We start from the raw sequence: 11140 nt of genomic DNA on the forward strand, positions 1-11140 counted from the left end.
AAAAAAAAAAATAAATATCCAAAACTGGTCTATTTTAGCTCACTAATGCCTAGGATATCAATCTTTATATGTTCCATTTCATTTTTGACAACTTCCAATTTTCCTAGATTCATACCTTGTACATTCCATGTTTCTACTCTTAATGGATGTTTGCAGCTGCTTCTCCTCAATTTGAGTTGTTCCATGTCAGCAAAACGAGGTCTCGAAAGCTTTATTCTATCCACATCAGAAAGATTGGTCCTTCTCTGATGATGCAACTCTTTCCTAGTCATATTTTGAAAGCTTTCTGACCTAAGGGGTTTGTCTTCCTGCACAGTATCATATAATGTTGCTAGGCTATTCGTAAAGTTGCCCAGTAATGTATCAGACAGTGTTTCTTGCTATTCATTAGGTTTTCCCTGTCAAATTCTTTGAGAAGTGGATGGCCTCTTCCTTCTTCCTAGTCTGTCTCAGTCTGTAAGCTGCATTGAAACCTGTGCACCATGTGCAACCATGCCATCACTTGAAACACCAGTGGCACTGCTTCAAGCCTCACAGCAACACACAAGCCACAATAGTATGACAAACTGACAGACAAGTTTGCCTCATTTAGCTGTCAAAACCTCTCCACCCTCCCCTTATCTGGATCCCTAGCTGCTCTGTTCTATTGTCCCCCTAGCTTCTCTTTCCCTCACTTGCCTGGCTGGGTCCCTCCCTTCCTTTACCTGTATGCCTGAGTGCTTCTCTGCTCTGTAGGCCACCTCAAAAGCATAAGGATTAGAAAACTCACATGGGCTCAGAAAACCCACAGAATGTTGTTGTTGTTGTTGTTGTTATGTGCCGTCGAGTCAGCCCTGACTCATAGCGACCCCTCCTTGGGTTTCCGAGGCAGTATCACTACGGAAGTAGGATTGCCCAACCTTCCTTCCAAGGAGTGGCTGGTGGGTTTGAACCGCCAGCCTTCTGGTTAGCAGTCAAGTGCCTTAGCCACTATGCTACCAGAATAGTGAGAAATAATAATAATAGTAATAATAATAAATTGTTTTTGTTTTATAGCAATAAATTTGGGTGGATTGTTACAAAGTAATAGATAACTGATATAGGTTTAATTTTTTGCTATGAATTAAGCTCCTAGTAGAATCACAATGTATTAATGAAATAATCTTGCAAAATAAAGATTACATAGAAAACAATGAGGTGGCTTTTATAAAGTTCTAAAAGTATTAGAGCCAATGAACTTTGAATATTTAACAATTTTAAAAGAAAACAAATCCACTAAAATATGGAAAAAAAAGTCAAATTACTCAGTATGTCTTTCAGCTGTACTTTTCATAAGCATTTCCAGTGCATCCTATATTGGTCTAGCCCTTTTATTCTTACAACTTTTCAGTTCACAATCCATCCATGGAAAATAGACTCTAAAGTGACCTCCATGACCTCTACCTCTTGATGTCCACACCCATGTATAATTTCTCTTCTCTTGTGTGTGAGCATGACCTGTGACTTGCTTCTCATCAATAGAATATCACAAAAGTGATGGGTTATCACAGTCATGATCACATAAGATTTTAACACTTTTCTTCCTAGAGACTCCTCTCTATGTGGTTTTGAGAAATAACCAGCCTTGTTGGGAGGCTCCCATGGGGAGGACCTGAGGGTGGAACCCATTTAGCAGCCCACAAAAAGCTGGGGGCTCAGTTCCACAGTCTCAAGGAAATGCACTCTAACAACAACCTGAGTGAGTTTGAAAGCAGATTCTTCCCTTGTTGAGTTTTCAAATGAGAAGAGAGCCTTGCTCCTTCCTTGACTACTTCTTGTGGGACACTCAGCAGAGAATTCAGTTAAGCTGTGTCCAGTTCCCTGACTCACAGGAATTGTGGAATAATAGATACATGTTCTTGTGTTTAGACACTCAGATTTTCCAGGTAAACCAGTGAGGATAAAACGAGTTATTCGATATTTTATTTTTTTAAAAAATATATAATTCTTAAATGATGCATATCATCTATTTGAATCTTTGTGTCTTTTTGAGATACTTCTTTATCAATTAAAATTCAATTCTAAATAAATTAAACTTAGAATTAAACTTTCAAATCCCTATGTCACAAAATAGAAAACAATTATTTAAAAATAAAGAGGCCTCTTCAATGATATCACTCTCATTATTGATAGTATTTACATAATGCATTTTAATAAAATAAAATTTTGTTTTATATCATTAGCCACCAAAATTAAAAAGTATTTTTTAATCAACTTTATTGCAACTTTCTAAAATGAATATTTTATATAGGATTTAAAAGTGTATTGTATTTTGTATAAAATACTATGTATACTATATATTACTATATATGTATAATAAATATTGGGATTTCATACTGTGTATAATTTTTTAATTCATGATGCATAAATTACATCTGTTAATCTAGAAACTAACGGGATACACTTGGAAAGGAATGTTTCCTTTAGTATTTTACACATACAGACACAGACATTTAGATCCTAATTATCCTTCAGTTTTAAGGCTCTGAATCTGAGGGTAACCTGTATTTAACCCAAACTGTTCTGTTGAGCTTCAGCTCACTGGCACATTAGAATCCTGAGAAGGGAAAATCTATGGTTCCTCCAAAGATATGTATTATGAGTTTATTCTTGAAGCTTGATCTTGCCCAACACTGCCAATGACCAGTGAGAGTATGGCAAAAGAATTGCCCTTAGAAGTGAGTTCTAGGATTTATTTGGAAAGTGCAGCTAACACTTCAAATACTATACATATAATTATGTAATCACCACAAAGCCATATTTTTTTCTTATATAACTTTATGGGAAAGAAAAAAGCTGATAAGAGTTACCTAAATAATACACTATATTATACTGTACATTTGTGTTATGGAAGATGGATAAAATGTTCTAAAATTTCTTGTGCATTTAGAGTTTCTAATTTTAACCAAATTACTCTGGATAACTCACTATAGTACTGACCACCATAAAGAATGTATTTTACATCGTTTAAACAGAAAATACAAGACTTCTGGTGGCACAAAGGGGTTGCTCTTGATTATTAACCAAAACGTTGATTGTATGAACTCACTTAGCATTGCCGCTGAAGAAAGGCCGACCTATCTACTTCTGTATTGATTGCAGTCATGAAAACAATATGGAGCAGTTCTACTACATAACATGGAGTTTCCATGAGTCATAATTAACTTGATGGCAACGGGTTCTGTTTATTTTTTGTTTTTGGAAGCAGCAAATATATTTTAAAAATCAAATAATAATATGGACACTCACACAGAAATTATTTTCTTTGTGTGTAGAATCAGCCTTATCTATTATCTCTTCATTTTCCAGAACCCTGTTTCCATTTGATCCATACCCCTTCTTTGTTAGCACAGGTTTTCCTTGGTACTACTCCAAATCCTCAAGTGTAACTTCCACAGTGGAGTGGTGAGTTGAACACTTTACTGCATCCTTCTATGATGTAAGAGCTTTTTCTTATGATTTTCGTTTTACCTTTAAGATTTTCTCTTGATCTCATACTCAGTAATGGTCTATTAAAGCACAAGCTTATTTATATTTTAATTACATGATAAAAGTATAGTAAATGCTATATATTGTATAATATAAACGGTTCCAATTAATTCAGGCAGCATGACAACTCCATGATGCTGAAAGTACCTAATTCTATGGTTGAAACTCTGGTAGCATAGTGCCAAAGGCACTTGAATGCTAACCAGAAGGCTGGTGGTTCAAACCTATCAGCCACTCCTCTGAAAGAAGGTTGGGCAGTCTACTTCCAAAGTGATACTGCCTCGGAAACCCAAGGAGGGGTTTCTATGTGTTGGGTTTGACTCAACAGCACATAATAACAACAACAACAATTGTATGGTTATAAATGACTGTATAATATCATGTATTTTGTATTTTTTGTCCTTTGTATATTTTATCACTCAAAGAATGATAAATAGCTTTCCATGTCCTGTTTCACTATTATAAATTAGACCCTTTTTTTTTAAATGTGAATAATCACTACAAAACAGGAAAAACTACCATTGAATTCTAAACGAAGTTAAGATTATCAAAGAGTAAAATATTCAATGATGCATTTCAATTTATTTGCCTTTTAAGAACAGTGAGTCCAATCCAAGTTGAGGTGTTCCTTTGTACATGGCAGGTATCAAAAAATACTTTACTAATTTTAGTGACATTTACTAATACAACACCCTGAAGCATATGGTCTTACTGTTGATTAAAAGTACTTATTAGAAGACTCAGACAGTAGGATGTGGTTATGAAAACTGGGGCTACACCAGTAGTTTGGACCTCAAGTATAATGACAGGCAATTCACTTAATGTTCCTGACCTGGTTTCCTCTACTCTCCAATGGATCATTTTATTATAGTGCCAAATATAAAGTACTGTTGTAAAGATTTAATGAGATAGTATAATGAATGCTAATGGCATGTAAAAGCATGTATGAAATGATAGGCCATATACTTATTTCTGATGTTTGTATTGCTATAAAGTTCTTTCTTGTAGCAAGTTGAAAACCATCTACCTATATTTTCTACCCCATACTTCCTGTTCATTTGCTGATGTAACACAACTCAAAATAAAAAGAAGCATCTACAAACATACATTAGTAATAACAATGTGGAATGTGCAAAGTACAAATCAAGGAAAATTGAAAGTTGTGAAAAATGAAATGGAATGCCCAAAGCTCCATATCCTAGGCATTAGTGAACTGCAATGAACTGGTATTGCCCATTTAAATCAGACAATCATTATCTATTATGCTGGAAATGACAAAATGAAAAGAAATGACATCACATTAACCATCAAAAAGAATATTTCAAGATCTACCCTGAAGTGCAACACTATCAGTGATAGGACAATATCCATATGCTCTGGTAGTATAGTGCCTAAAGCACTTGATGGCTAATCAGAAGGCTGGAAGTTCAAACTCACCAGCCACTCCTCGGAAGGAAGATTGGGGTGATCTACTTCCATAGTGATACTGCCTCAGAAACCCAAAGAGAGGTTGCTATGAGTTGGTTCCGACTCGATGGCACATAACAACAATGACAACAACACAAGGGAGAGCAGTTAAATGACTATTACTCAAATTTATGCTCCAACTACTAATGCCAAAGATGAAAAATTAAAGATGTTTATAAACTTCTGTAGTTTGAAATTGATCAAATATGCAATGAAGATGCATTGATAATTAATGGTGATTGGAATGCAAAAATAGGAAACAGAGAAGAAGAATCAATAGTTTGAAAATATGATCTTGGTGATAAAAATATCACCAGGAATGGCATTATAAAAGTTTGCAGCATCATTGACTTATTGAATGAAAAACCATTTTTCAACAACATAAATGGTGACTATACACACAGGCCTCATCAGAGAGAATACACAAGAATCAAAAACTGAGTACATCTTTGGAAAGAGATGATGGGGAAATCCAATATCATTGGTCAGGAAAAGGCCAAGGTGAACTGGGAAGGAGAACATCATCAACTGCTTGCATGCAAGTTCAAATTGAAGTGAAACAAAATTTAAACAAGTCCATGAGAGCCAAAGTACAATCTTGAGTATGTCCCACCTGAATTTAGAGACCATATGAAGAATAGATTTGACCCCTTGAACACTAGTGACTGAAGACCAAACTAGTTGTAAAATGACATCAATGACATCATACATGAAGAAAGCAAAGATGATTAAAAACACAATAAAGAGGGAAAAGACCAAAAAGAATGTCACAAGGGACTCTCAAACTTGTTTTTGAAAGTAGCTAAAGTGAATGGAAGAAACGATGATGTAAAAGAGCTGAATAGAAGATTTCAAGGGGCAGCTCGAGAGGACAAAGTATTAAAATGAAATGTACAAGGACCTTGAGTTAGAAAACCAAAGGGAAGATCACAATTGGTATTTATCAAGCTGAAATAATTGAAGAAAAAAAATTCAAGCCTTGAATTTCAATATTAAAGGATCCCATGGACAAAATGTTGAATGACAGGAAGAATCAAAAGAAGATGGAAAAAAAATACAGTCACTGTACTAAAATGAATCAAAATTCAATGATTTCCAAACATAGCATATGACAAAGAAGTCATGATATTGAAGGGAGAAATCCAAGCTGCACTGGAGACATTGGCAAAAGACAAGACGTCAAAAATTGACAGAATACCCACTGACAAGTTTCAACAAAAAGATGCAACACTGGACACATTCACACATCTTTGCCAAGAAATTTGGAAGACAGCTCCCTGGCTAACCAACTGAAAATGAAACCAAAACCAAAATCATGGCTGTAGACTAAGATCTGACTCATAGTGACCCCTCTGTGGGTTCTGAAGCAGTATCACTATGGAAGTAGATCACACAATCTTCTTTTTGAGGAGTGGCTGGTGGGTTTGAACTGCTATCCTTCTGGTTAGCAGTCAAATGCCTTAGGCACTAGGCTACCAGATCACCCACCAACTGAAACACATCCATATTTGTGCCAATTTCAAAGAAGGATGATCCAACAGAATTCAGAAATTATCAAACAATATCATACACAAGTAAAATTTTGCTGAATATAATTCAAAAATGGTTACAACAGTAGATTGACAGGCAACTTCCAGAAATTCAAGTCAGATCCAGAAGAGGATGTAGAATAATGGATATATTTGTTGATGTCAGACAGGTCTTGGCTAAAAGTATAGCCTAGCAGAAGATTTTTACCTGTGTTTTATTGACTATGTAAAAGCATTTGACTGTGTGAAGCATAACAAATTATGGATAATTTTGAGAAAAATTAGAATTCCAGAACACTTAATTGTGCTCATGTGGAGCCTGTTCATAAACCAAGAGATACTTGTTGGTACAAAACAAGGATTTAAAATCAGGAAAGGTCTGTGTCAGGGTTTTATCCTTTCACTATACTTATTCAATATGTATGCTGAGGAAAACTATCCAAGAAGCTGCACCATATGAAGAAGAACATGGCAGCAGGATTGAAGGAACACTCACTAACAATCTGTAATATGCAGATGACACAACTTTCGTTGCTAAAAGTGAAGAGAAGTTGAAGCATGCAATGATGAAGGTCAAACACTTTGAACTTGCTGCATTCAGCAGCCATTGCCTTCTGGACTGTAAGTCAACATAAAGACAATAAATATCCTCACAACTGGACCAATAAGCAACACCGTGATAAATGGGGAAAAGACTGATGTTGTCAATGATTTCATTTTACTCTGATCCACAGTAAATGTCCATAGAAGCATCAGGGAAGAAATCAAATGACATAGTGCACTGGGCAGATCTGCTGCAAAAAGACTTTAGTTTGGCCAATCTACTTCCATAGTGATGCTGTCTCAGAAACCCAAGGAGGGGTCTCTATGAGTCGGGTCCCACTTGACGGCACATTACAACAATAACAAAGAGTTTTAAAAAGCACTGATGTCACTTTGAGGTGTATGGTGTACCTGACCCAAACTCTGGTATTTTCAATTGCTTTAAATGCATGTGAAAGCTGGACAATGATTAAAGAAGACCTAAGAATAACTGACACATTTAAATTATGGTGTTGACACAGAATAGTGAAAATGCCATGGACTGCCAGAAAAATGAACAAATCTGTCTTGGAAGAAGTCCCCAGAAGAGAGGATGGTGAGACTTCATTTTATGTACTTTAAGCATGTTATCAGGAGAGTCCAGTCTCTGGAAAAGGACATCATATTAAAAAAAAAAAAAAGTAAGGGGTCAGTGAAAAAGAGGAAGATTCTCAATGAGATGGATTGACACAGTGACTGCAACAATGAGGTCAAACATAGCAATGATTATGAGGATAGTGCAGGACCAGACAGTGTTTCATTCTGCTGTACATAGGATAGCTAGAAGTCAGAACTGACTCAGCGGCACCTAGTAACAGCAACAACAACAAAAGGAGCAACTGATAATTACACTTAGTATTTTAATTTTGTCAATCTACAAAATGGTTATAGTAGTAACCTAGAGATTATATGATGATAAGTTATTTGGTAGAGATAATTATTATCAGTTTGAACTTGCTGCTTTCAGCAGTCATTATTTGGAAGATTGCTTGTATTTATTCCTTTCATTCTTTTGTCGTACCTCTGCCCCTTAGTACTTGGCAATGTGATTTTCTTTGACCAGTGAAATGGGTAGGAATGTCAATGTGCCTATTCCAGTAGAGTCTTTAAGAGATATTTCTTATTTTCACTCCCTATGAGTGCTCTTGCTCTCTCCTTTGAGGATATCATAACCCAGGATTTCCTTCCTCAGCTCTCTCATAATGGTTCTGACCTCCAGATAATTTGGGACAGAGTTAAAACAGTAAACTCACAGATGCCAAGAGTAAAAAATAAATGTTTTTGTTAATCAGACACTTAAGTTATGCAGTATGACCATAGAATAAATTGACCCATTTAGAATAATATAGTTAAAATATCTAGTAGAGAGATGAAGGCAATATTCTGGAGAGAAATAAGCTGGATATATGGACTTTGGAGTTGGTGGTTGAAGTCATCAACACAAATAAGATTTTCCAGGTAAATCATCAAAAAGAAGAAATTCAAGATGGCAGGAACCTTAAGAGCAGCAATTAAGGTTTTGGCCCAGAGAAAGACCCCGAGTGGAGAATGAGCATGAGTAGTCAGAAACTGAAGAAAAGAACCGAGATTATATAAAGTAATGAAAAGGAAGGAACGTCAGGATTTCAAGGAGGGTATTGTGAGCAATATCAAACATCACAAAAAAGTTCATGTAAAATGAAAGCTGAAAATATCCCTTTGACTATAGCAATTAGGAGAATTGCTACAAGTCATCTTTATTAGAGAATTTCCAGAGCTCCATTTCCTGAAAGTTCTTAGGAAGAATTGAAATATTATATATGTAATATGTTTGATTGATTACCTTCTGGGAAATAGAGAGTCACAAACTTTTATGAACCATATCACAGAAGAAACATATTTTTATTACAAAACTATTGGAAAGACTGCTAATTTATTTGGAGAATTTCCTGGGTGACAAAATACTGAGCATTTTGTTCAACAATTTGCTACCTAAAAGCTTCTGCTATATGGATATCTGTGATATAGAAAGCTTTCAGGATACATGGTGAGAAAGATTATTGTTCTTTAGTTTACTGAACCAAAAATACAAGAATGGTTTTTATGTTCCAGAAAGATATTGTAAATAATTTCTCTACAAATAATTTATATTACTATTTCAGTATTTCCAAACCCACTAAATATCTCCAAATGCAGACACTATAGTGCAATTTTATGAGCTTAATATGAATACAATAATTATACAATGAACTTAATTTTGGAGGGTAAACCACTACACTTTCCTAAGCATATTTCTGAGATATCTAGAGGTTCACTGTGATAGGCTGAAGGTTTTAGCCTAAAAGATGAGCATTGTTTCCTTTTCAGGGAAATCTGAACTCCTTTAACTGACTCTAACATAGTCAACCTAGTAAGCTAAAATAGTTCCAAACTGACCTAGCTAGAAGACTGTAGACTACTGAGCTTCCCTGTTGAAATAACTGGTATGTGTATTCTCTCACTGGACATTGTGAGTTGAATATGGATTAGTTGATGCTTCCTTTTCCTTTGTATAGTACTGACACTCATAGTATACCAAATGCTTACCAACTACAACTTCTTGGCAAATTCATGCATTATTCCTAACCAGTCTCCTCTGTAGTAATTTAACTCGACGATGCCAGTTGAATTGTTATTGTAAGATATACTTTCAATATTGCATAAATCAATGAAATATGAATTGGAAAAAGCTGCAGTAACCAGGAATATTAAGTTTAACATTTTAGAAAACTTAACAAATGCTTTTAAATGTGCGTATGCCAGACAACTCTAAAATACTGGAAGGAAAATTATAAAAATATCTGAAAATCCAGGTGGATTCTGCAGGTTGCCTGCAAGGTCTTCTATCTTCTTGCTCCACTTGCACCACAAGCTAGAAATCTGAGATGACAGATCATGGATGTGGTTTATTCAAGAAAGACAGCTTGAGAATCTGATCATGAATGCTTATACAAAGAAATGTCTAAAGATTACAGATTCCACCAGGGCTTCTTAAATGTATATAAGTGCTAATTGAAAAAATAAAAATAAGTAGATATATATATATATATTTGTTTTAAGTAATATTCAATTAACCTATTCACTTTATAGTTCTATATCACTGGGTAAGAGAGCTTTGAAAGTGTTTCAAGACTTGGCACTCTGCCAAAACTTTTACCTTGAATTCTTGCTACAGTAATCATTTGTCACTTTCAGATTTCGTGCTCCATACGGACCTGCTTCTTTAGTGATAATTTGTGCTAATGTGTCCATGTGTGGGTATACCTAGACATCCCCATCTGTCAGAGTGAATAAAACAGACCTAAGTGCTGATGGGGCTTATGGATCCCCAAGTCAGGCAGATGGAGCTAGAAACATGTGAGGCTAGAAATATCTTAAGCCAGTATTCAATGAATGTTGGTTGAAATAAATATTCCTTTCGAGATTGGGTAGTGATTCTACTCATAACTTATTTTTCTTTGGAAATATGATTGATACTATAGTTTTCTCTTTGGTCTTATACTGTTCTGTGAAAGAATTTGTTCCTTTTTTTTTTTTTTTTTCATTATGATACCAAACTAAACCAAACTCACTGCTATTGAGTCAGATGCAACTCATAACAACCTCTCCTTGGGTTTCCTAGGCATTATCACTATGGAAGTAGATTGCCCAATCTTCCTTCTGAGGAGTGGCTGGTGGATTTGAACCATCAGGCTTCTGGTTAGCAGTCAAATGCTACAAATTAAACAAATACTGGAAAATTCCAAACACTATCCCTACATATGGTTTGCCTCAGTGATCTATATGTGATTTATAAGTAAGTGTCATAGTTATTCCAATGATCCTAATTATAGAGCAAGTAAATGAATATTCTACTTAATAATAACATAAGACATAAAATAAGAATAAGCTCAAGTGATAGCATGTCTTTTCTAGAAGCATGCCTTTGGGGAATTCATTAAAAAAGTGATAGCATGTCTTTTCTAGAAGCATGCCTTTGGGGAATTCATTAAATATATATATATATATATATATATATATATATATATATATATATA

The sequence above is a fragment of the Orycteropus afer genome, unplaced genomic scaffold (genome assembly GCF_000298275.1).
Source record: "Orycteropus afer afer isolate SDZICR_OR568_19922 unplaced genomic scaffold, OryAfe1.0 scaffold00391, whole genome shotgun sequence".
Taxonomy (NCBI): Eukaryota; Metazoa; Chordata; class Mammalia; order Tubulidentata; family Orycteropodidae; genus Orycteropus; species Orycteropus afer.